Below are 25686 nucleotides of genomic sequence, written 5' to 3' on the forward strand. Positions count from 1 at the left end.
CTGTGAATGAATTTTCTACAAATCAAATGAAAATTAAGCTGTTCTACTTCATTTTAATTTGCAGGCAGTGCTAGATTCCTCAATGCTAGTTTCTGTCTTTGGGCTGCAGTCTTTACAACTCCCTAGTTTAAGCAAAACCTTTTTGACCTGTTTCTTGGGTCAGGCCTGAGATAAAATAAAACATTCAAAAATGTTTTTTCATTATGTGGTCATTCTGCTCCCAAAGTGGAACAAGCATACCTCTGAAATCATGTATTTGGAAGAAATACCTGGGGGAACCAAATGCATGGAGACAGTCAACCCAATTGCATTAAAATAAATGGATCATGTACTGCTAGTTCTGACACTCTATAATCCAAGTCTTAGTTGGAACCATTTGGCTTCCTTGTGGGACCAGCGACTTGCTCATGTGCAAGAAGTGTGGAATCAGGACTTAGTAAGTGCAAAGCATTACCTGGTGAGCTTGAGAAAAAGTGGATGAGTTGCCCAAGCTGTTATCCAAGAATTAAATTTAAGAAAAGAAACAATTCCCAAGCAAGTAATGTACCAACAGAGACTTGCTAAGAAAAGGCAATCTGTGGAAAGCTTTTGAAGTTACCCAGGAACCAGAGTTTTCAGTAGCAGAGGAGGTTTAGCTACCTGTCAGCAGGGTGCTGAAATCCATGTAGTTCACCAAATCTAGATGTTCATTCTTTTCCCATATCAGTAAGTCTGTGCAACTTTGAATATAGCAGTGTTTAGCCAAGAGAATTATTTGGCCCAACTCCTCTAAATCCTACCTTAGGGAACATATTGCCATGGTAACATGGTCAAAGCTTTTACTGTTAGTTAAGCTCCAGAGAGGAAACTATATTCTTTCGAAATGTATATTTGGAGCACAACTTACTAAAATCATCAATATTTATACAGCAGATAGTATCTTCAGACAGGCTGGACACCATCTGGCACAGTCTGATTTAATTTTATGGTTGTAGCAAAGTGAACTGACAGTGTAGAAATTTTCACAGAAGTTGGCTGGAAGTATGTCATGGTTTTCAGGTAAACCTGTGAAGTGTTGTAAATGGTGGTTGTGTATTCATGTTACGTAAATGGAGAAAGTACTCATTTGGGGGAGGGGTTGATTTCTGTTTGCATTCTGAAACAAGTTTAAATTCTGTTTGGTGCTTTATTGTACTGGAATAATTTATAATTGAATCCTTGATGCATGCCTTATGTATCTCTGTAGGGAAAATTGAGCATGAAATCATTTGCTCTGGAAGAATTATTGAATACAGGAAATGGCAGTTTTTTAAATAAAACTTGAGCAGTTTTTGTTTTTACCTTCAGTTGGTGATTTTAAATCACCAGTTGTTTTCTTTTCCATAGTAAACATTCAGTTTATGGCACCTCTAGCATTTCATGTAATGTTTTCTGTCATTAGGTTAATAAAACACCTGTGATAAATTTATTCAAAGTTATATTAGTGCATTTTAGGGTATATTCATTTGCTAGACTTTTACAGGACATACAGCCCTTGACAGTAGACAGACCAGTGAGGCTGAGGTTTCAAAAATGGCAGTAGTATTGTATGCTGAAATCATTTTCTTGATATGTGTGTTGTGGAAAAAGTACTAAAATATTTTTCACTAAAGATGTGGTAGTTGAAATTACAGATGAAATACCTTCATGCACAGTAAGAAGGTCCTGTTTGTCCAACACCTGTATGCTTTAAGTTATTAATTAAGTTCATTCCCTTTGAAGTAAGTATTTAGCAGTCCAGTTTTTTACGTTTAATTCACTGCCTAGTAAGGTATATGTGTATCCTTCTGTTTGATATTTATGGGCTTTGGATCAGGACTTCCTTTTTCTAATTGTGATGAGTGTAAAGACTTGAACCCTTCTAATTTGTGTATTCATATCCATGCATGCCATGTGCATGTTTCTCCTGTGTTAGTGCCTGTCTTATTGTTCCTTAATGTAAATCTGCTAAGATTTGTTTTATCCTATATAAGATCTTGATTTAGAAATGTATGGGTAATGAATAGCGCTCTTGACTTGAACCATTTTTTCAGAACTACTTTACCACATATAAACCAGTTTTCGATTTCTAAAATAATAATTTCTGTAAAATACCAGAGTAGTTGCCTGATTTTTGCAGTTGTTTGTATGATGTACAAGCAGGTGATGGGTGTAACTCCTTAGGTTAGTTACTGTTAATCAGTCTCTGTCTTTTAGGAATTCTTCTGATGCATCTATTATGCTGATTCACTGTCTCTTTCACTCAAAAACTTCCTTGTGAAAAAATGGAATCAAGTGAATTTGTCCAACAGCCATGCCCTGCCCTGTGATAGATATTGTTTCCTGTTCTCGGTTACCAGACTTGTCTCCAGTTACATAATTGCAGCAGCTCTGTATCAGTCAGGCCACGTAAGTTACTGTTTAGATTGTGCTTTTCAACAACCATTAACAGGAAAGCAGACATGATGCCAGTCATAGTTATTTCTCCACCTCAGTTTAGTTCTGTTACATTTGTCCATCTATATAATGAAGTTAAAGAGATCTTGAGATTAAAATGTACTCTTCACGGTATGATGGTGAAGAGGTAGTAGAAGGAAGGGGGATGAAAGAGGGGTGATAGGAGTATGTGCAGCTTCCTTAACTTTTCTAAGAGGCCCTCTTGGCCATTAGTGTAATAATCATGTGGAAACTGTAATAGCTTTAAAGGCCTTTTGGTGGAGATGAGTGCAATATCCAAGATCATTCTTTCTTTTGCCCAACATAAAGTCCAGGTCAACCTTCATCAGTAATTATTCTTGAGAATGAGACTGAATAAAATCAATTAAGGCATTGCAAATTTTTGGATTTTATTAAAACTAGCTGAGAAGTTCAGTACAGTGGAGAGTTGTGCTGCAGGCAAATGAGAGCTGCAAAAAAAGGTTTGTATATTGAGTCTTCAAGCTAGAAAAATAACTTTGGAACAAAGGAACTCTTGGATTTGATGTACAGTGGGCATACACCTGGGGAGAACAGCAGTGGCATAGGGAGTCTGGGTTCTGTTACCGAAAATCTCGGAAAGAAGAACTTATCAACACCAATTTAGTGTAGATAAGCAGACACTTCTTTATTGACGGCCGGGTGCGCGGGCGAGTCCTCTCATGAACCACGCACACCTGTCACCAAAACAATACACCTTATATTAGGACTTATTGATGCATATTCATTAGATTTCCAAGAAAAGTTATACATATTCATTAAACTTCCGGGAAATCATTAGCATATGTAAATGTCCTTTACGCAGGCGCACTGAAAGTCTCTGGTGGTCCTCAGGAGTCCTCTGGTGGTCTTTCATAGTCTTCCTCACTTGTCTGTTTCTTGACCTCTCAGGTGTCTCCAAGCAACAAACTGGTGTCCATAACGGTTTCCTTAGTTTCTAAAACAAACACTACAAGACTACCAATCTTTGTCAAAACTTCTGTGGTTAAATGATTTTTGAACAATACTTACGGTTACACATTATACATTTTCTAAGCTCCTAAGTTCCTAAGGCTACATTTCAAACTTAACACTCCCATACTTATGCTTCACAATTTTCTACTTTTTAGTCAAATCAAACTCTTTTATAATCAGATTTTAATTTCTTTATCTTGTTATCTAAGTTCTAAATGTTACTAGATGATTTTAGCCAATTTCTCCGGTCTTGGTACGGGGCTATACAGGGGATTTCACAACAGACACTGGTTGGTGGTTAAATGTATAAAATACAACATACATATGATTTTGCTAAAATGTTAAAACTAAATATGATTAATTCTAACTAACAACAAATCAATGACAAATCAGTAACATTTCCCCCCTTTGAAAGTGTTGAAAATTATTTCAATACTTTCACATCACCTACCTAACATTTATCCACTATTTTCCGAGAGTCAATATTTGTTTCGGCATATACTGGTGGTGGGCATTCTGGTGGAACAATTGGAACCTCTCTCATGATCATGCGATTTACTAATTCTATTGAAAATTGTCTCTTCAGACAAGCATATAGTAGCATGATCATCAAAAAGACAATTAGTAACAGAAACAAAGTTTTGATTATAGACCATAACCAAGAGCTCGGATTCCATCCCAATCTACTAAAAATTTTTCCCAGGCAATCTTCTGACATATCTTCTCGAATAGTTTCAGTTTCTTTTTCAACTTTGCTCAATAACTCCAAATCATGTTCTACGTCCTGAGTGACATTATGAATATGAATACAACAATGGTCTACTCTATCTTTGAGATATCCACACATTCTATGTTCCTTAAGTAAAAGTAGGTCTAAAGCCATTCGATTTTGGAGAGTCATCCTAGATGTCGCCTGCAGCTGTATGTTCAATTCCTTGAACCCCTTTTTGTGATGTTTGCTAATTTTTCTACCTGACCTGTTAACTGGTGGAGCCATTCTCTGTTTCTATATGAAGCTATAGGGTTCAAAAGGGATTCAAGTGCCAGCCAATTTTCACTCCTGTTGATGGTTCATTCCATGTATCATCATCTATTTCAGACCTCTTGGTTCGTTTTAACTTTAAATTCTCCAAGGGTCCTTTGAATGGCGATTTCTTCCAAATCGGGCATAATGTTGGCATGCCTAAATAATTTGTTTTACCGTGCCATCTAATGATAAGTGAGTTGTCCAAGTTATCACTTAATGCCCAAACCAAATGTCCCAGACTCTGAATGGTAGATTTTCTACAACTGAAAAAGGTTCCCCTTTTGGGTGTGAATGTTTCAGTTAATTTGAGATCATTTTTGAATCCTCTACACAAGCAGCCATACTTCAAGGCCGCAGCTAAGGAGGAATTCTTTCGATTGCTGGGTCTTTAGTACTACAATAATAAATTTTTTCACATCTCCACCAAGATACTAATTTTTCTTTTTTTCAATGTACTCCCCCTGTCGTCTACTGATGGCCAGGCTGTATTAACTGATCCATCCCAAGTAAACACCAAGAAGTTTTGGCCATATATTGAAATTGAGACAATATGGTCATAGACCATACTGAATCCCAGCTAACTGTTTTTTCTGGTATGGTTTGATTGGCCTCACCACATTTCCATTCCATGATGCTCCGGCTCTCATTAGTTTTGATTCGTACATCATATGAACACCAACCCATAGGGCTACCACCATAAACATGTCTCCTATAGAAGAGGCTGGTGTAAATTGATGATTTGATAATTTCAAACAATCTTTTCTCTGCCCATCCATTTCCATTGTTTTCTAATGATCTTTACCTGTTCAGACCATTTAGTCACTGGCCTTTGTTTGCAATAGGTGGTTTTGTTTCTATGTTCCAGGGTAGTTAAATTCATAGTTAAAATTCCCCAAGGAATAGATTCCCCCACTGCTCTTGGTATTGGCAAACAAGCAATAATTTGGATAACGTTTTACAAGCTGACAAATCTCTTAATCAATCCTAACATCAAATTTTTTTTTGGACATTTTTTTTTCAAGAATGCTAATCAATTGTTCTGTTTCTACTTGTCTTTTGTTCCTAATCATCAAATCAGTCGGGTTTCCACATCATTATCTGTCGAACTAATATAAAAGAAACAAGCACAAACAGATATGAAAAATTAGACATGTTTCAGAGTCAGTTTTAAAGTCTTTGGATCCCAGCTAATAATCTTCCATGGAGTAGGTGTTTTTTTTTCACTCGAGTGTAGTGTATCCAAGCATCCGATTCTGTAATTTTAATAGCCGTGAAGGTGGTTAACAGTATCTGGAAGGGTCCTTTCTAATGTTCCTGCAGGGGTTCGGAAGTCCACGTTTTCACATAGACATAGTCTCCTGGTTGTAAGTCATGCACCGGAAACTTCCAGGGATAATGGTCTATTCCACACCACTGCTCTCCGAATTGCAGTCAAAGTTTTTCCTAAGGAAATCAAATAGTTATACACATCTTGTTTTCTTTTTACATACATGTTCGGGTTTGGTTCTGGAGATTCATAAGGTTTCTCATCTAATAATTCATAAAGACTGACTGAGGTTCCACTCTTTGGCTGTACTCTGATTCACAATAATGCCAATGGAAGTGCTTGAGGCCATTTTAAATTAGTCTCTTGACAAATTTTGCTTATTTGCCTTTTTAAGGTTTGATTCATTCTTTCTACTCTCCCACTGGATTGTGGCCTCCATGGGGTATGCAAATCCCATGTAATACCCAGAATTTTGCTAACATTTTGGACCACTTCTGCAACAAAGTGTGGACCTCTGTCAGAAAAAATTCCAATAGGAACTCCAAATCTTGGGATTATTTCTCATAGTAACCATTTTACTACTTCTTTTGCTTGTGTGGAACAACAGGGAAAAGCTTCTAGCCATCCTGTAAAAATACCAACCCCCACCAAGATGTACCAATACCCATTCTACCTAGATAGTTCTGAAAAATCTACTTGCCAATAATCTCCAGGCTCTGTACCAGATTTTATTTGACCCATTTGAACCTTTTTTCTTGATTATTAGATTATTTTTCAAACATACTTCACATTTTGCAGTTATTATTTTAGCTATTTTTAACATTCTGAGCGATACCACTTGTTTTTGTAAGGAAGTTACTAGGGCCTCTGCTCCCCAGTGACACTCCTGATGCTTTGTTTGAATTATTTCTCTCATCAAAAAGGGTGGAACTACTACCTGCCCTTTAGGTGTTACCCACCATCCGGCTAGGTTTTTCTTAGCATTTAATAATTGACCTAGCTTATCATCCTCCTCTGAGTATTTTGGTTCTTCCCTAGGGAGAGTTACTGTTTTGGAGGGAATTAATGCCATTTGCAATATTCGTTCCTTTGCTACCTTTCTTGCCGTTCGGTCGGCTAAATTATTTCCAGCAATTTCCTTTGTGTTTCTAATTTGATGTGTTTTACAGTGCATGATTGCTACCTGATCTGGTTTCTGAACTGCTTGTAATAATTGTAAAATTTCATCTTGGTGTTTAATATTTGATCCCTGGGAGGACAATAATCCTCTTTCTTTCCACAATGCTGCATGGACATGTACCACTCCAAAAGCATACTTTGAATCTGTCCAAATATTTACTTTCTTCTCTTCGCTTAGTTCTAAAGCTCGAATCAAAGCAATAAGTTCTGCTTTCTGAGCTGAGGTAGGTACTTGGCAATGCTTCTGCTTTTATAACTGTGTGTCTGTTGTTACCGCATATCCAGCGTATCGAACTCCTTGCTCTACAAAGCTGTTACCATCTGTATATAGTTCCCAGTCCGGTCGCTCCAATGGTACATCCTTCAAATCTTCACGACTGGAATAAACATACTCAATAGCAGCCAGGCAATTATGTTCCAAATGTCCTTCTTCCTGTATGGAACTTAAAAACACAGCTGGATTTGCCAGGTTAGTTGTTTTTAAAATTACATCATCTTGTTAAGTTAATATTACTTGGTGCTTCATCATTCTGCTCGGAGATAGCCAGTGTCCCCCCTTTTGTTCTAGAACAGTTTTCACCATGTGTGGGACATAGACTGTTATTGTTTTTCCCAAAGTCAATTTCCGAGCTTCTTGTATGATCATCACTGTTGCAGCCACTGCTCTAAGACAATTTGGCCACCCTTTACTCACAGTGTCGGGTTGTTTGGAGAAGTAGCCGACTGGTCGTTTCCAGCTCCCCAATCTTCTGGGTTAACACACCAAGAGCCAGGTGTTGTCTTTCATGAACGAACAGCTGAAAATCTTTAGTTAAATCAGGGAGGCCTAAAGCAGGTGCAGACATTAAAGCGCGTTTTAACTCTGTAAAGGCCCTTTGCTGTTTTGGACCCCCCACAAAGGAAGAGTTCTTTTGGGCCTTATATAACAGTTTAGCTATTAGACCATAGTCCATGATCCAAAGACGACACCACCCTGCCATTCCCAAGAACGCTCTAAGTTCATGGATATTTTTCGGCTCAGGTATACTACAGATGGTTTCTTTGCGATCTTTTTCCCAATTGTCTCTGCCCTTTTGAAATTTCAAAGCCTAGATATATCACAGTCTGACATGCTATTTGGGCTTTCTTCCTGGATACCTTGTACCCATTTAGTCCCAGAAAATTCAAGACATCAATGGTTACCTGTATGCAGGTAGATCTTTCTTCTGTAGCAATCAATAATGTCATCCACATATTGTAGAAGTAAATGTTCAGGCCTTGGTTTGTCCTGTTTCCAGATTTCAAGCTCTTTTGCCAGCTGGTTTTCAAAAATTGTCGGGCTATTTTTAAATCCTTGGGGTAGTCTTGTCCATGTCAGCTGCATCTTTCACCCAGTTTGTGGATTTTCCCATTCGAAAGCAAACAACTTTCTGCTTTCCTTCTCCAAGGGTATGCAAAAGAAAGCATCCTTTAAATCAAGCACTGTAAACCACTGATGAGTCTCCTTTAATGCTGTTAGCAATATATAAAGGTTTGCAACCACAAGATATATGTCTTTGGCTATTTGATTCACTGCTCTCAAATCTTGCACTAACCTGTATTCTCCCGAGGGTTTTCTAACTGGTAAAATAGGAATATTATATTCAGATTCACATTCCTCCAAAATTTTATACTTCAAAAATTTGTCAATCAATTTCTTTAACTCCTGCCTAACTTCTGGTTTAATTGGGTATTGTTTAATTTTTACTGTTCCTGCATCTTCTTTTAGATCTATTTTTACAGGTGCTGCTAATTTTGATTTACCAGGAATATCTGTTTCCCACACTGTAGGGATCACTGCAAAATCCACCTCTGGTGGAATTTCCTGCTCCTCCACTTTTTCTTGTATCATTAGGATTTCTCCTGTTTTGACTCAGGTATCTTCAAAAGAGTTCTCCTTCCTCAAAAACAATTTGTGCATTTAATTTAGATAACAAATCCCTTCCTAACAAGGGTATCGGGCATTCTGGTACATACAAGAATTCATGTGTAATTATTTTATTTTCAAATTTCAAATCCAGAGGTTGCAGGAATGGTCTGTTTTCTTCTTTCCCTGTTGCTCCTACTATGTTTGCTGTTTTTGTTCCAATTTTTCCTTTACAAGTATTTAATACCGAAAATGTCGCTCCTGTATCCACTAAAAATTTAACTTCTTTTTCTCCCAGCTTAATTACAACCAGAGGCTCAGCTGGGTTCCCCTCCGGTCCTCTTCATTCATCCAAAACCATCATTCTGGCTACCTCCTTTTGAATATTTCCTCCTGAACACTGTACATTTTTAAGACAATCTTTTCTCCAATGTCCTTCCTCCCGACACAAAACACACTGATTCACTCCTAAGAGGGTGTTAAAATTCCGATTGCTAAAATTCATGAATCCTCTCTGTCCACTGCCACCTCGTCCTCTTCCTCTAATGTATACAGAGGCCACCAATGATTACAGTATTCAATCATTTGATTTTTACGTAAATCATCATACAATTCACCCCAATGTGTCAACAAACATCCCAACGGAGATGTTTTTGGTATCTTTCCATCAGTGAACAAATTTCCCATACTCTTACTCTTAAATAATTTGGCAAATGCCATTATGTTTATACCCAATACCAAATATCTATTAAATATATAACAAATATCAGAAATCAATAATCAATTATCAGATGTTAAATACCAAACCAAATACCAAATGCCAAATATCAAATACAAAGTTTCAAATACCAAATGCATATATCAAACACCAGATATTAAATAAATGCAAATAACAATTGTTGCCAGGTAATGGAGTCCACCTACTTGCCTAGGGCACGGACAAAGCCGACTTCCCTAAGCAAGAGTCATAACCAATATCCCCTGGCAAGATTATTAACCAGCAAATATATTCACACTTTATAACTTCCAACTTCAATAAGAAACACTACAATCGTTGCCAAAACTCACTTCATGTTCAATTGCACATCCCACACTTACAACACTCACGATACTTCCAAGTACACAATATATCTCACTTTTTTTTTTTTCCCTCTTTTTTTTCTTTATTTCTTTTTGGTTTTGGTTTTTTTTCTTTTTTTTTTTTTTTTTTTAGAATTTGGGACTCAAACCCAAAATTTCCAAAATGCTTTTGAAGCTGGGACTCTAACCCAGAATCCTCAAAAGTTGTGGGACTCTAACCCACTCCCAAATTGTCCAACCCAGCAATAGCTTTCGCTTATGTCTTACGGGCAGACGCCTAGGCTTCTACTTCCTTCAGGATCCTTTTGTCCAACCTTGCGCAGCTTTCGCTGCGTCTGACAGGCAGACGATACCGGTGGGACTCTAACCCACTCAGGGGGACTCTAACCCCAAACAATACCGGTGGGACTCTAACCCACTCGGGGGGACTCTAACCCCAAACAATACTGGTGGGACTCTAACCCACTATCCTTAATATTTAAGAGAAGTGTCTTACCAAAATCCAGGGGACGTCGCAAAGAGCCTTATGGATCGGGGATCAATGGGTATCCCCGAGAAATCCTCGGTGCCGGCAGGAACCGATCGGTCCCCGACTCCTCCGGTCTCTCTCAGCGAGGTCCCATCTGGGTCGCCGAAAACTGTTACCGAAAATCTCGGAAAGAAGAACTTATCAACACCAATTTAGTGTAGATAAGCAGACACTTCTTTATTGACGGCCGGGTGCGTGGGCGAGTCCTCTCACGAACCACGCACACCTGTCACCAAAACAATACACCTTATATTAGGACTTATTGATGCATATTCATTAGATTTCCAAGAAAAGTTATACATATTCATTAAACTTCCGGGAAATCATTAGCATATGTAAATGTCCTTTACGCAGGCGCACTGAAAGTCTCTGGTGGTCCTCAGGAGTCCTCTGGGGTCTTTCATAGTCTTCCTCACTTGTCCGTTTCTTGACCTCTCAGGTGTCTCCAAGCAACAAACTGGTGTCCATAACGGTTTCCTTAGTTTCTAAAACAAACACTACAAGACTACCAATCTTTGTCAAAACTTCTGTGGCTAAATGATTTTGAACAATACTTACGGTTACACATTATACATTTTCTAAGCTCCTAAGTTCCTAAGGCTACATTTCAAACTTAACACTCCCATACTTATGCTTCACAATTTTCTACTTTTTAGTCAAATCAAACTCTTTTATAATGAGATTTTAATTTCTTTATCTTGTTATCTAAGTTCTAAATGTTCCTACTAGATGATTTTAGCCAATTTCTCCGGTCTTGGTATGGGGCTATACAGGGGATTTCACAGCAGACACTGGTTGGTGGTTAAATGTATAAAATACAACATACATATGATTTTGCTAAAATGTTAAAACTAAATATGATTAATTCTAACTGACAACAAATCAATGACAAATCAGTAACAGTTCCAGTGTCAGTAGATAGCTTGTCACACCTCTTCACTGTTCCAGTTGACAGTGCAACATTACATCAGGCTGGAATCATAGAAAACTATAGCTGAAAGTGATGCTGAGAAACCACTTAGTTCTAGCTTTAGCACCGAGTTGGGTGGAAGAATTTGTTCAGAGATTGGTTTGTTGCTTTATGCTTTAAAGCATGAAGATGCTTGCTCACTAGGATTTTATTTTAGTGGCCTTAATTTAATGTGAACCATTTAGTCATTGAGAAGAATATGACCTGTAAGGCAGATAGAACTGAATAGGGTGTGTAGCAGCTCCTAAACTATCACAGTTTGCCACCAGTGCAACCCAGTGCCTTAAGCCATTGCCAATTTCAGGTTACTTTAATATGCTGGATTGTGAACTGTGGCAATTTAGGAGTTGCTACATTCAGCCATCCATGCAGTAGGCTCTGGGAGGAACAGCATAAACTGCTTGAGCATTCCAGTTTAGTCCTGGACCTCACATGGATTAACAGTGAGTCACTGAGTGCTTCCATGGCAGACAGAGTTAGTACTTCTGTAGTTACTGGTTCCCTGGTAGGACCATTTCAGAAGATTCATATAAAAACTGTTAATGGTGAGCACAGTGTCACAGCTGCTTTCCTCCGTCTGTTAAAAGCAGTGCTTAATTCTTTTAAAGAGTGCCTCATTTACCTACATCTATTTTTCAACTTTTTTTTTTTTAACTAAACAGTATCAGCAAACAAAGAATTGGAAATGCAGATGGACCAGAATCTCAGTTTGACATTGTTATTTTTTAAGTGATCTCTTTTTTGTATAAATACAGGACTGAATGTGAGCAACTCCTGACACAATTGTTCTCTGAGCCTCAGTGCTCCCAGTCTGTCTCATGAAAATTGATGGCAGAGGTACAGTCTAGTGTTTAGCTCCTGGCCTACAAATTGTATGTACTTTTTTTGGAATTCACATTTAAAGTAAAACAAGATGAAGTTTTGTACCAAAAAAAGATGTACACTAATGAGTGCTTTAGAGGCACAAAGGAGGGGGGGGGTACAAGAGCTTAGCTGAAATGCATTTAATTGGTTCATAGTGACCTTTGTAGCTGTCTGTTGTAAACATCTGCTTCAGTCCAGTTGATCTTAAATTTAGACCATACCCACTTCTAGTCTTGATTATCATGGAGAGCATGTCTGCCTGTTAAGACTGGGGCAGCTATCCTGGGAAAGAGGTGCCTAAAATGATTTGTTTAAATGGTTTGACTCAAATTTTCTGCAGTGTCAGGCCATTACAGTGTTTATCTGAGGCCTGATTCCAGGCTCAAATGCACTTCATGGCATCTTGGTATATCTTGGCCCAGCTAGTAAGCCATGTCAGCAGGACACCATAAAGAGCAAGCTGTAATCACTCAAGATGAGTGTGGAGTGAAATGCTGGTTTAGCTGTTGAGCTCAAGGAAGCAACATCCCTTCATAAGAAAAAGCAACATCTGAAAAGATGCAGTTTTCCATTAGATCTGTTCCAAGGACAAATACCCATTTGCACTCCAAAGCCTCTGTCACCTTTGCAAGAGCTTAGGCTCTTTTGTTTCTTCTCCCTTCCCCCAACCCCAGTCTCCTAGTTGTCAAAAGCAAACACTCCCTACCCCTTCTGCACCAATGAATGGTCAGTTAATGCTATTTACAAAGGTATTCTGCATTCTACTAACTCGTACAATAGGTTTTTTTTTTTCCAGGAAACCTATTTTTGGATGTATCCTGAGCGTTTTAGCTAATACAGGTAAAATACGTGTATGGACATATTTTTAAGAAAAAAAATTCCCCTTTGTTCCAGGTTAGTAATAAACTCATAAATATATGTGTATATATTTTGTATATGGTTGCTGTAGTGGAGTCTTTGAATAGATTTTTGCAATAAACAGACACACCCAAAAAAGAGGCTAATATGTAGGCTTTATTCAAAGAAGTAATTACATTCTGGTATTTTTCCTAACAATAGTGTATATCTAGAGTCTTGTTGAAGACTGTAAGCACAAAAGAAAAAAATTTTCAGGGTATTCTCTTGTGGTATTCTGTAGAATCTGGAAGGGACAAAACCTTTCTCAGAGTGTTTTATCACCCCTCTATGCTGGAAGCAGAAGTAGTACTTCTTGTGCAAACGTGACAGTTAGATGGTAGCAGAAAATAATGTCTTAGATGCCTTAAGAGAGTAGGTGTGGTATGGGAGAATGAAGAATATGGTTACAGTGACAAAAAGGGAATGAAGGTTTTGGTGTTTTTAATGATGATGTGAAAACTGCCTGTGTAAATTTGTTGTTGTTTTCCCAATCTTGTGATGAGGATTTGGGTTGGAGTTTTATCTTTCAATATCTTGTAGGTACTGCTAATTGTGGCTTCTGCTATGCATCTTGCAGCTCCTTTACTTGCCCCTCCTACCCTCATCACTCAAAGAAGTGTAGTGAACTGTAGATTTCTGAAGGTTACCCAGTCAAATATGCTATGGTTACTGAGACCAGTTGCTTGCCACACTAAAATTGTCTGGCTTATTGCTTATATCTACTGTGCAGGTGTTTGCAAACTGTGGTGGAGGTTGTGCCCTGCTGCCCTTCATGCCTCCTCAGGACATTGGTGACACTGACCGGACACTGGTGACAATGGCAGGGCATTCTCTAGGCACTAAATGTACCTATGCGTGCTTCTTTACTATGCCCCATCCAGTGTTCTCTTAGTGTAAGGTGGAGCATGGGGAGCATTTTCTGTGGTGTTTGCTAGCTTGTGATAGAGCTGTTAAGTAAATTAAAAAAAAAAAAAAACAAACAAAAAAAACAACAGGCTGGGAAAGTTGGAACTATAGAATCTTTTTTTACTGGAAAGAAATGTGTTCAAGCATTTATATATATACACTCAGGAATGATACACAGATCAAGATGAAAACCTTCACTTCCAAAAACTAAGTGCCGATAGTAGAACATGCAGGAGAAACAGGCTAATGAAGAAAGGATGGTGGAGGAACATGGTATAGTTAAGACACGAACGGGTAACCTATAGCTCAGGGGCCAGACGGCCAATGATTTCACTTCATCTGTAGTTACGTTTAAACATTTTAAGTGTTTATGGATCATGTCTTATATCAGCATATGGTCTGCTAAAGGCACTTGGATGGCCCTCAGAAAGGGAACCGATTTGAGTTAGATAATGTCTGTGTTAGAGTTTCAGGTCACATGGGACTGTGTTTGGCTCTGGCCATGGTAAAGCCTGTGGATCAGCCTCAGACCACTGGCAGGAAAGCTGCATGAGTTCCTTGGAGCTCTTCTTGACCAATGTAATTAATATATTGAATGAAATGGTTTGTTCTCAGACAAGATAGATATTCCAGCAAGATCAAATTTCACTGTAATATTTCTGCCTACCTCTTATTCCAGCCTAAATCTCATAGAAGTCTAGTTCAGTGTAGTAGTCTTAACCAGTGTACTTTCTTCGCTATTTAGTGCCAGAAGAGAGGAGACACCCTGCAGTTTGACGTATGCGGAAGAAATGTTGTCTGCATGACTTTTCAACTTGAGAACATCAGAAGTCATCACCAACTCTGCTGGTTCCATGAGCTCAAAATCCAGTAGTACCACTGTGCAATGGGACCTTTTAGAAGTGGCAAGTTTTTAGTGTGGGGATTTGGGGCATTCTAGTAGTAGGCACAACATACTGCTAACGGGGATATCTCTAGCGGTTCCTTGGGCTTCTAAGGGACTCTATTTTCAGAGTAGCATTGCTTGTTCATGCAAGCAATAGCTGCATGAATAGCTGCATTCAATAGCTGTGAAGGAAATGTGTTGTGTTTTTGTTTTGGTTTTGTTTTTTTTTAACACCCCCCCCCCCCCTCCTTGAGCACAAAACTTAAATGAATTTCAAATATTTGAATTTTGGTTTAGGGTGATGGGCATTTATGCTTTTGTATAATAGCTAATGCAAATAAAAGAGCAGGTCTACACTGCTGTTACTACCTCCTCTCTGTACTGACTAGCTCCCCAATGCTGCAGATACCCAAGCTGCTGCTGGTAAGTGCTACAGAAGACTATTCAGCTTCCCATTGCAGTCTGCTCTATCCCCTGATTCACCAGGAGATACCGTAGCTGTGGCTGTAGATTAGACTTTTCTCTTCTCTCCCTCCCCCTGCGAGACCTCTGTGTGCTTTGACGTCATGTGTGCTCCTTTCAGTTGCCATAGCAGCCCCATTCCCCAAGCTCTCTGCCTGTCTCCTCTGGTAGGTTCCACAATGGTACAGCCAGCATCACGCTGCACAATGGTTTCCAGGCAGTGAAAGAGCGTGATTCAGCAAGCCACTCTTTTTTTCCTCTCTTTTATTTCATTATTATCAGACATTTTGCCTGCCCTTTTTCTGTTCTGCTCTACACTCTCCCACAGGCTTTTATTTGGTTCTTTAAAGGAAAACGGGTGATTTACCTTGAATCCAACTGCCCATCTTTTTATTTTTTTTATTTTTTTAATTATTATAAATACCCCAGCTTTTCCTCGGCACTGTTTGGAATGTGATTTAAAAATACCACCTAAAGTCGCAGTTTGGGGGAAAGGTTTCTGGACGAGGAGAATAGCTCGCAAGCACGGAATGGTAGGTGGTTGATGCTAATATTCTATGACTAACTGCTTTTGCAGGGTGGGGTGATGAATATTGATTGCTGTTTAAAAATATGGGGGAGAGGGAGACAGGTTAATGAAGTAATCTGCTAAGTGAAGCAAGAAGGCTGCAGCTGTACGTTTTGTGGCCAGAGAACCATTGTTTTCCTGTGTTCGGGTGTGTATCAGCTTTTCTGTTTGGGCGCTTTAGGTGACCGGTGGTTGTGAGAGCAGTGCAGATGCACATCACGGACAGGAGTGCGATAGCACTTTACCAGCTGGCTCATGTAAACAGTAGTGTTTTACTCAGCCTCATCACCTCTAACGCTGCTTGGGGGCTTTTGGGGGAAGGAGGTGTCTTGGCTTGCAATTCAGTAGAAATGAGTACATTATGTGGGTTATATAGTCCATACAGAGACATATAAAATTTGAATTTGTAAAAATAAAAAAGAAGAAAGGATAATGATAAGCAACTAGAAGATCCAGAGGACAGAAGTCTTGGCCTTTTGCAAAGTGTTTGAATGCCCCCCCCCCCCCCCAAAAAAAAAAAAGAGTGTGTGTGGGGAGAAGCAAGTGTCTGACAAACTGTGTTGGATGTTGGGGTGGGGGTTGTTTTTAAGAAGGTGGTCTTTTAAGGTAATCATCATTCTGTGTTACACAGAATGCAAGTGAACAACTTGGCCCATTGGGTCTTACAGAACCACCAAGAGCTTTTAGGAGAAGTGTTTATAGTGTGCTACAGCCCAGTTATTCTGCAAAAGAGAATTAACAATCTGTAGATACTGCAGTGAAATCAATGTTGCTTTGCAGGGAAATCCTCTGGCAGAAAAGCTATTGCTACAGGAAGAAATGTTTGTTTTTTACTGCAGAGAGGCCTTAAGAGAAATAATACAAATTTGACTTGGATAATTAAGTGTTACAGCATTGTTTAATAAGCAGGTGGTGCTTCCAGTGAACCATGATGGGCATGTTTCACACCATTTGTGTTCTGAGTGATTGTAAGCTTGTTTACATGGGTTCTTTTTGCTGCATAGCTTCACGATATCCTCAGTGCAGCCTTTCCCTCCACTGATGTGTTCACTATGAGTTTTGCCAGAGACTTGTTTAAAGACAAACCAACACTGTATGAAAATACAGATTTTGAAGAAAATTATGGCATAGACTAGAAATTTCTTAGGAAGAAAATGCAAATGATTGTATTGTAAATTCAGGAGAAGCCTGAAGTCAGTTGCTGGAGGACATGGAGCTTGTCATGCAAGGCCAGCTTCAGAAAAAGAGAAGGGTTAAGATAGAATAGGATGGTGTTGGTACTGCACAGGGCTGTTTGCCTTTGCCCACATGTAAGTTATCTTTGGTTCCTGTGCCTTGGGGAGAGTGGAGTGTGCGAAACCTCTGGTATTTTAACCTTCTTTCAGAACATTGCCCTGTAGTCACTAGCCAGGAACACTCTGGAGTAGTATTTTCTTCTGTAGTGTTCTGCTGTGCTCGCTCTTCCTGCTAGGAAAGATGGCATAGAAATACCTTTTCGATTGGCTCAACTAATGACTTCTCTTTTACAGGGATGCAGATGTGAATGACAAAGGTGATTTGACCTCAGCCATTAAATATTCTTTCTCCCTGACTCTCAGTAAACTGCACTCTTGCGCATTGCTTTCTCCTGCTGTTTCAGAGTATGCATAATTTGCCAGGGTCCTGTTGTAATTATGATTTTGTTGAAGAGTAGTTGGATTACAGGGATGTTCCTAAATAGGGTAAGGGCAAAAATTGCTTAACATGAAAAATAAGTTGCTTTCAGCTGTTTGTTTGCCTGCCTGTCATTAGAAAATGTCCCTTTCATTGTTAGAAATATATGTGTGCACTGAAGGGGCTTTTTATGAGCAGACCTTGGGGATGAGTGTTTTCTTGTAGGGGTTTTTTTTTCCTGCTGTCAGTGGTTGGCATGTTTGCAGCCATTATTTAGAGATTTTAATAGTACTGGATCAATAATTGTAAGACAAAATATCTTCCAGCAATGTTACAGTACCAAATCTGGCTTGTGAAAGCAAAGGGAGAGCTATCAAAATTTCCATACCATGGTATTAGAAAATGTCATAAAGCTTCCTTGTAGTTTGCAGTCTGTTGCAAAACTCATGCAATTTAAGGGAGAGCTAAAGCAGGCCCGAAGGAGGAGGGTTTTAGCATTGCTTTTGCAGATGACATTATAGTTCTATTAGGATTTGGAAGGCAGAAAAGCTGCATTTAGAGAAAGCTCCCCAGCTTTAAAATTCGTTATCTCTTAAACTGGTGTTCAGTAGAAGCTACCTAGTTCTTTGGACAATTCCTGAATAACAGAAGATATCACCAGCTTGTTGATAAATTTTCAAAACAAAGTAAGTTTTCAATATTTTTGTTTCTTTATGGTAAGCATTCTATATCCATAGCCCCTCCCATTCCACTGGTTACATTTTGAGCTTATAATAGCACTACTAGAAATTATGACCTAAAAGGTTAGTGAATGCAGTATTACCACAGTTGCTGCTCTGTTATGTCATCAGGAGAAAAGGAGAGAGACTTCACTGGACCACAATACTGAATATAAATATGACCTGGCTTCCAACAGTCATATTCTGCTACCCTTTTCTATGATTCTTGCACACTTACTGTTTTGAAGGCCACTTGCAAGAAAAATTAACCCTCATAAAAGAGTACCAGTTAAAAGAAGAAATGCTGCATTTGCTGTGAGGAGTTCTTTTCTTTCTTGCAGCACCATCTGTGGATGCAGACATAAGAAAAACAGCCTTTCACAGAAGCAAAAAATCTTTTGTACTCAAGTAACCATTTAAAACTGATGGTCTAAAACTGAAAGCAACATACAACTCCAGCATGAAATACCAGGTGTTAGGGTTATGTTTCCTTTCTCTTGTGCTGTGGTAGTGAGATTAAAGTATAGCTCAAAAGCACTACAGGGGATGGGACAGAATTTAACAGTCCCCTGTCTACCATTTGCAAAAGTTACACACCTTTTCTTGAGTCACTATACTGTGTTTTAGCCTGATAGCTGTAGCTTTGTTAGCAAGCTTTAGAATCAGTCTTGTCTAGTTGTTAGAAGAGAAGGACAGGAAATTCAAGTCCCGATATGTTCCAGTCTTGTTCGTTGTATAGTGAGATTTTTAATAAGGAATTTGGCACGTGAACTCACTAGTGGCAGTGGAACATTCTCCTCAGCTTCATCTCTACAGAAGGGATGTGAAGTCATGAGCTTTTGTGTATCTTAGGATATCCCTGACTACGCCTGGAGCATAGGACAGAGACAGAGCCCTTGTCACAGCAAGCAATAGAAAAAGCAGCAGTTGTAATTTTAGGCTTCCAGTTTTTTCTCCTGTCCAAGGAAAAGAAGAGGTTGATGACTGCGTGAGTGCAGACCCTTGCTCACATCATAGTAGTGACATGGGAAATTTGGGGTGTTTTAGTTGCCCAGCACTGCTGTCAGCTTTTTACGTTGTAATAAATGGTAACAGCTGGAGGTCCAGAAGAGCCTTCTAGTCAAGTCAATAGCTGCTTCACCAGGATTGTACACTAAGAGATCAGATAACCCAGGAAATTAGGAACTGCTATTTGAAGTGGGGTTTCAGGGAGCCTGAGTATGTGCAACTCTTGTCACAGTTCAGCGAAACGTAGTGGGCCCTCTCTGGTTAAGCAGTTGTTTTCTCATAAGGATTTTTAATCTTCTATTCTTAGTACAAAGTTTTAGTTCTTTTCTGAGCTATTTGAAAACATGTTGAGAAAGAGTGGTAAGAAAATGTTGCCCAAACCTTCCGCTTAATATTAGTCACCTAATTTTGTTTGGTGGTTAGGCACCAGAGCGGTACATGCTTGATTGTTCCTCCTCTCATTCACTGTCTTAATACCGCAACATTTGCTTTTTACCACATTTCTTGAGGTTGTCTGTAAGTTTCTTAACTGCAAGCACTTTGTCAGTTGAATTTATTTTATCATGTTTTGTTTGTTTTTAAGAGGATGCCAATTTGATAAACAGAAGTACTTCACAGGCCTTTTCTTATGCCTATATGTATCCATATTGCACAGTTTTTAAAGCTGTTTATAATGTCACAAGTCAAATTTAATTTCAGTACCCAGGTATTAGTGACAGATGACTGTGTACAAATCTCAACTTGTTATAGTGAAAGTTTCTGCTCTTCTTTATTAAAAAAAAAAAAAATTTTGAAGATCTGACCTGAGAAAGATAGGATAGAAACAGAAAGAATTATTTTAGAACAGTTTCATGATTTTTAGTGCATCTATTGCAATTTCAACAGTCTTGAACGTGAGCTCTTGAGCACTGGGATCTGCCTGCCTTGATTTTTATCTTTTTTTCTTTTCCTTTGGAAAATAACTATGACAACCTCTCTCCCATTTAAACAAAACTTCATTCTGCATTATTTTTTATCTCTAGCCTTTCTTCTTTGCATGGAAGAAGGGAAATTTATGGTACAGATACTGCCTGTAACTGGATGCATTGTGGTATTATCAGAGGAAAATATTAAGTCTTTGTTATATGATGTGCAAATACTGACATTCCAGGTTAGCTTAGTTTTCTGAACTTTTTCTGTGTCTATCAGACTTGAAAAATAAACACAAATATTTCTTTCTCTTCTTTTTTTTTTTTTTTTTTATTTATTTTGTGCTTAGGGCTAGTAATAGAAACCTGTACCAGCAGCAGGCCAGACTCAAATATCAGCTATGGCAACCCGTGCATGAAGTTGATGTCTTTGAAACATTTCCTATAGATGAGACATAGCACGCGCTGTGGTGAGTCAACAATGTATTAATTTATTAAATCATGCTCCTTGGCAAAAAAAAATAGTGCTTAATGCCAAAGTGCTTGCTGGTTTGTTTTGGTTGTTTTTTTTTTTTTTGGTGGTGGGAACATTAAAATTCTTCTAGTAATTTTTAGTACACATGAGCATAATGCTGTCGTCTTATAAATGCCTTTTTCAAGTGTATCACTTCTGTATTGTACATGTAGTTATCAGATGGAATGCATCAGGAGTATGGTTTGGTGAAAGTGTGAAGATAGCAAAATAATAAAAAAAATCTTACATGTGCAGTGTTCTGGGCTTGATATATCCACTATTTTACACCACTTTTGTAATTAATGTTTTGCATGTTTTTGATTGGGGTGGTGGAGAGGAAAGGCGGTTTTGTTTCTCTGAGATGACTGAAGAAGACTGAGGAATCCTGACAGAATTTTTTTGACATATATCTCTTTATCCTTGGACAGGAAAATAAATTGTGAGAATAGTGATGAAAAGCAAATAGCCTTTTTAACAATACTCTGTGGCTTTAACTATCTGTAAGTCTGCTAATAATTTCAATGCATATTTCTTACATAATAAGTCATTTTATCCTGATAATTTCTTTAAGATGGCTTTGGTATACCTTTGGGAGATGAGGAATTGTTTTTAGATGTCCCATGTAATCACAATAGAATTATTTTGTTATCTTGTAACTCCTGAAGGTAACTGATTTTCTGTTCAAAACAAGCTTATATTAATTTTTTCCCCCTAATAACAGCTAGATATTTGTCAGCTGCAGTCACCATAAACAGCATAAACTGAAAGCTAACAGCTTTAAAAAGAATCCACAGATCCAAGTTGATATGTAGACTTCAAGCAGATCTTTTGTGATTTGGCCTTTATCAGTGGCCAGTGTCAAATCTTATTCCTGGTGCTATTATATAAATAAGGTGTAGATCCAAGTTACTATAATCTTTCTACTATTTCATTAGGAGGTAGAACTCTGTTGTTATTTGTAGGTCAGGCAGAGTTGGAAACAAATAGTACGTACTGACTGGTGGGCAGTACTGACTGGTGGGCAGTAGTGATACATGGCAAATTTAACAGTAATGAAATGAGTGCTCTGATGTCATGTCATTTTCATACTTGGTAGAGCTGCTGAAAAAAATTGAACAGGTGTCAGTTAAATCAATTTGACTCTGTTCTGGAGTGAAATGAGAGAGAAAGTAGCAGAAAGCAGTGCCTACTAGTCCATTGAAAGAATCTGTATTCTGTTCAAACCTAAGGAGTTTCCCAAGGGGAGAAACCATACACTTGACATGAATAGTGATTTGTGGCATGAAGAGTCCCAGTCTGGATGTTCATGTCTTTGAACTTGTGGACATCCAGTGGAAGTAAAACATTTATGTAGAACTTAAACCCCTCCCTGTATTACTACTATGATATTTTTAACTTCTTACAGCTTTTAAGGCCTATTGTGTTTGTCCTAAGGCAGTTCTTGTTAGCAAGACAGCCTTCATCTTGGTTTAATATGTGGACTCTAAAAACCGTGACACTTAACCTTTCTTATATGAATGGGTCTGGGTGAGTTTTGAATTCATGATGAAGCCCAAAACTATGTGACCTTTTTTTTTTCCCATAATTTTAATTTCTGTGTTTAGGAGCATATAGGTAACCTGCTAGTTGTAGATAATGAGAGTTTTAAATAAACTGACAACAGCAAAGTATATATGATTTATGGTAGTTGATAGTGTTGTGCAAATAAAGGATTTTGTTAATATGTCCGTAATGAACAGTAGCTAAAGAGAAGTTGCATGGAATTTTTATGGTGTTGTGTACGTGTTAATATGATTAGCCCATAGTATAGCAGTTCCATTCCTCTCACCATTACCTTTTTTTCTACATATACAGCAATTTAAAAAATCTTTTTGAAGAAGCTAGGTGACGATAATCCCCACTCTTACCAATTTTACATTTAGTAGTATATGCAATGCTAATTTTGGAATACAATGATACTGCTGTCTACAAGCAGTGTGACTTGATCATTTTGTCCCTCAGGTCACCAAGATATCTTTGTCTTAATATATTGATATTGCTGTGTGGTATTTAAAGCATGCAGCAATGGCTGTGTTCAATGTACTTTCTCTCTGAGTTCAATGCACATCTAAGTCACCTCCAGCTTTGTTCTTCCCAATTTAGATTTTAGGATGGGTAATCAGTACAAATAGACAGCAGGTTTTCAGAAAGAGTATATGATACAAATCAAAACAACTCAGATGTCATAGAGTGGCTTGAAAAGTTTTCTTCCCAACTGATACAATTTTAACAGACAAAAATAGTTAAACATTTTTAACAGAAATTAAGGAATTCAAGGTCTTGTTCTGAAGCTACAGCTCCACAGAAAATGTCTGTAGGTGTCTTCAGGCATAAAATACAATCCTTTAGCATGTATTTGAAGTTTTGTTTGCGTATGAATTAGGGATACATACCTGTAAACATGTGTGAAGCAAATACAATTTGAAATTTGGAGCCTTGATGTGCAACAAATGCTTATGCTTTCTGTGCAGGTTCTCTCCAGTTAATATTGGTTGTTAAGGCATACAAATCACTTTGAATATATAACTGTATTTTGCATTCAGCCATTTCTGTTAATGAAAATGCAAACTTTGTAACTGTGGAACTTGTATGTGAAATCAGAAATCAGGTCTGAAACTTAGCATATAAATGAATTGTCAAACAACTTTTTAAAATGGTCGGAAAAGTAGCATTTGGAGAACAAAAATACGTACCAATATTCATCACAAAAAAGAGCAGGTAATGAAAAAAATTATGATATTTTGTTTAATGTGAAAATAAGGTTAGTGCTATGGGTGATGGGAGTTTTATAAAGCTGAGTTAGTAATTTTGATAGAAATCATGTAAGAGAGGCTTTGATATATCTCTGCAGGTGAACAAAGTACCTGGGATAAAGTAATTTTTTTTTTTATTTTTTTTTTTTAAGCACTTACAGAAAGATCCTCAAATGTTTCTTCTTTAGAAAGTCTTGGCTTGGTATCTTGCAGCTAGTCACATGTTTTTATGAAGCATTGCGTTGGTTTCTCTTATGTTCATCCCTGTGTAAGTGCTAAGTGCACAAATAGAAATTCTGAACTCCATCCAGCTAAATAAATGTAAAATAGCTCCAGTGAGTTTAGTACAGTTATACCAGACTTGTATCAGAGGAGCTCAGAGCACAATTTTCTCTGGGAAACCTGTGTTCTGCTCCTCTGCCGCCTTTAATAGAAAATTTGCCACGTATGATAAATGTAAAAACTTCTTACCTGTTATTGATGGTGGTGATGTAATGAGCAATATTTTTCACATTTGAGAACTGTTGCCTTAGCATATTTCCAAAAGCTATTTGTCATGTGATCAACTACATACAAACAAAGGTTTTCCAGAAGTGACCTGTAATTGTCAACACTCTAGCTGTTCACTTTCCCTACTGTTCAAGGAGGCTGGATATTTTTTTTTTTTTTCCAGAAGGTGCTGAGATCTTCACTTTGAATTACAGACTTTTCAGTGGAACCACTTGATCACCTTTTACTTTAATAAACTTCACTGGAAATGCCCATAAAAGGGAATTTTCTTGCCTTTGCATTTTTTCTTCTTATTGACTTTTTTTTTTTTGTCTCTTCACCATATTGTTTTGCAGGATGTTTTCACTCCCTTTTAAAGTCAGATAGCATTCTTTTTTTATGCTGTTACTTCTCATTCTGATTCATATCCCTTCTCTCTCCATCCTTGGTTTGTCTTTACTGATCCCTGCAGTCTGTAAGATTAGTATTTTAATTAAATGATACTGAAATGTAGCATTGTCAACTCTTGCGGTATTTGGGTTTTTTAATGCCCTAGACTCAGCGTCAAATACATGTGAGAAACTATGAGCTTATAGCTTTTATGAGCTGTAAAAAGTAGGCTTTTTGTCCTTATTCCTGAAAAAAATGAAGCTTGAGTATGTGAAAGCTTGAAGCTTCAAAAATGTATAACCCTCCTACCAATATTATTCCCTAGTGGCATCTTGGAATTCTGGGGGCATATGACATGGTTCTTAGATGTTTGGGACTGATAGTCTTAAAAAAAAAATATTTTTAGAGTTAGTTGGAAAGTGAAGATTTGCTATTCTTCTGAATGCTTGTAAAGACACGGACATACCTCTGTTCTGTATCTTTGTCTGCATTCCTCCAGTGGCCTGGATTGGCCTAGGAAAAGTCAAGCTATTTGCACATTTAAAAAGTGAAAATTAAATTATTAAAAAAAGAATTCAAGTGTAGATGTCTGTCTTTGGGGGATGTCCAGTTGTTTAATTTCACTTTGAAATACTGATGGATCAAATGCTTTTATTCTGCCATATGTCAGTGTGTGCTTATTAAAAAGGAGTGAACTTACTTTACGACCTTAATGCTTCCCTGTGCCAGGTGTGACCTGCAAACATATCACATGAAATATTTGTGTGTGTGCTGTATTTTTTGAGTTGCTGATGAAAAAAATAACTCTGTGCCACCTGGCAGGCTAGTTCAGTATTTGGCAGGCTCCCCTCCCAACCTTATGGAAAATATTCAGGACTATTGCTGTAGAATATGGGAGTAGAATGTCAGACAACTACCTTTTGAATCTTTGAGTAGTTTTCCACTGTGATCCTTATGAGCTGTATTAAAATAATTTGAGTAATCTGCAGAAGAATAAATGAAAATGCCAAATCAATAACTAAAAAACACAGAGAATGGTGCCAGCGGAAGGGTGGAAAAGAGACCAAGGCAGCAGTAAATTCAGCTGTGTTAATGGGTATGGCATATGAACCCATATTACATAAAGTGGTAGGAAGTATTTTGTAACCACATGGGGAAATACTTTGCCTGCTTCCTCTTCTAGACTTGTCAGTGTGGTGTGTTGTCTCTGTGCCTATTTCTTTGTGTACTGTTCTTAGGAAAAGCGCCTTTTCTTACAATAATCTGT

At 38.0% G+C, this 25686-nt stretch overlaps 1 protein-coding gene across 6 annotated transcripts in view; it reads left to right on the forward strand.

The window, feature by feature from the left end:
- Positions 1-15512: 15512 nt before the first annotated feature.
- The window catches only part of MAPK10 (mitogen-activated protein kinase 10), a 182942-nt gene continuing 172768 nt past the window's right edge, over positions 15513-25686 (forward strand). For 3 of the 6 annotated variants that reach the window (XM_030007671.2, XM_030007652.2, XM_030007680.2), the window contains exons 1-2: positions 15517-15911; positions 20585-20704. The gene's annotated coding sequence lies outside the window, so the exon portion shown is untranslated. Of the gene's footprint in view, positions 15912-20584; positions 20705-25686 lie in introns of all 6 variants that reach the window. The other 3 variants (XM_030007660.2, XM_030007694.1, XM_030007734.1) reach the window with 2 other exon arrangements.

Source organism: Aquila chrysaetos, chromosome 1 (genome assembly GCF_900496995.4).
Source record: "Aquila chrysaetos chrysaetos chromosome 1, bAquChr1.4, whole genome shotgun sequence".
In the NCBI taxonomy this organism is placed as follows: domain Eukaryota; kingdom Metazoa; phylum Chordata; class Aves; order Accipitriformes; family Accipitridae; genus Aquila; species Aquila chrysaetos.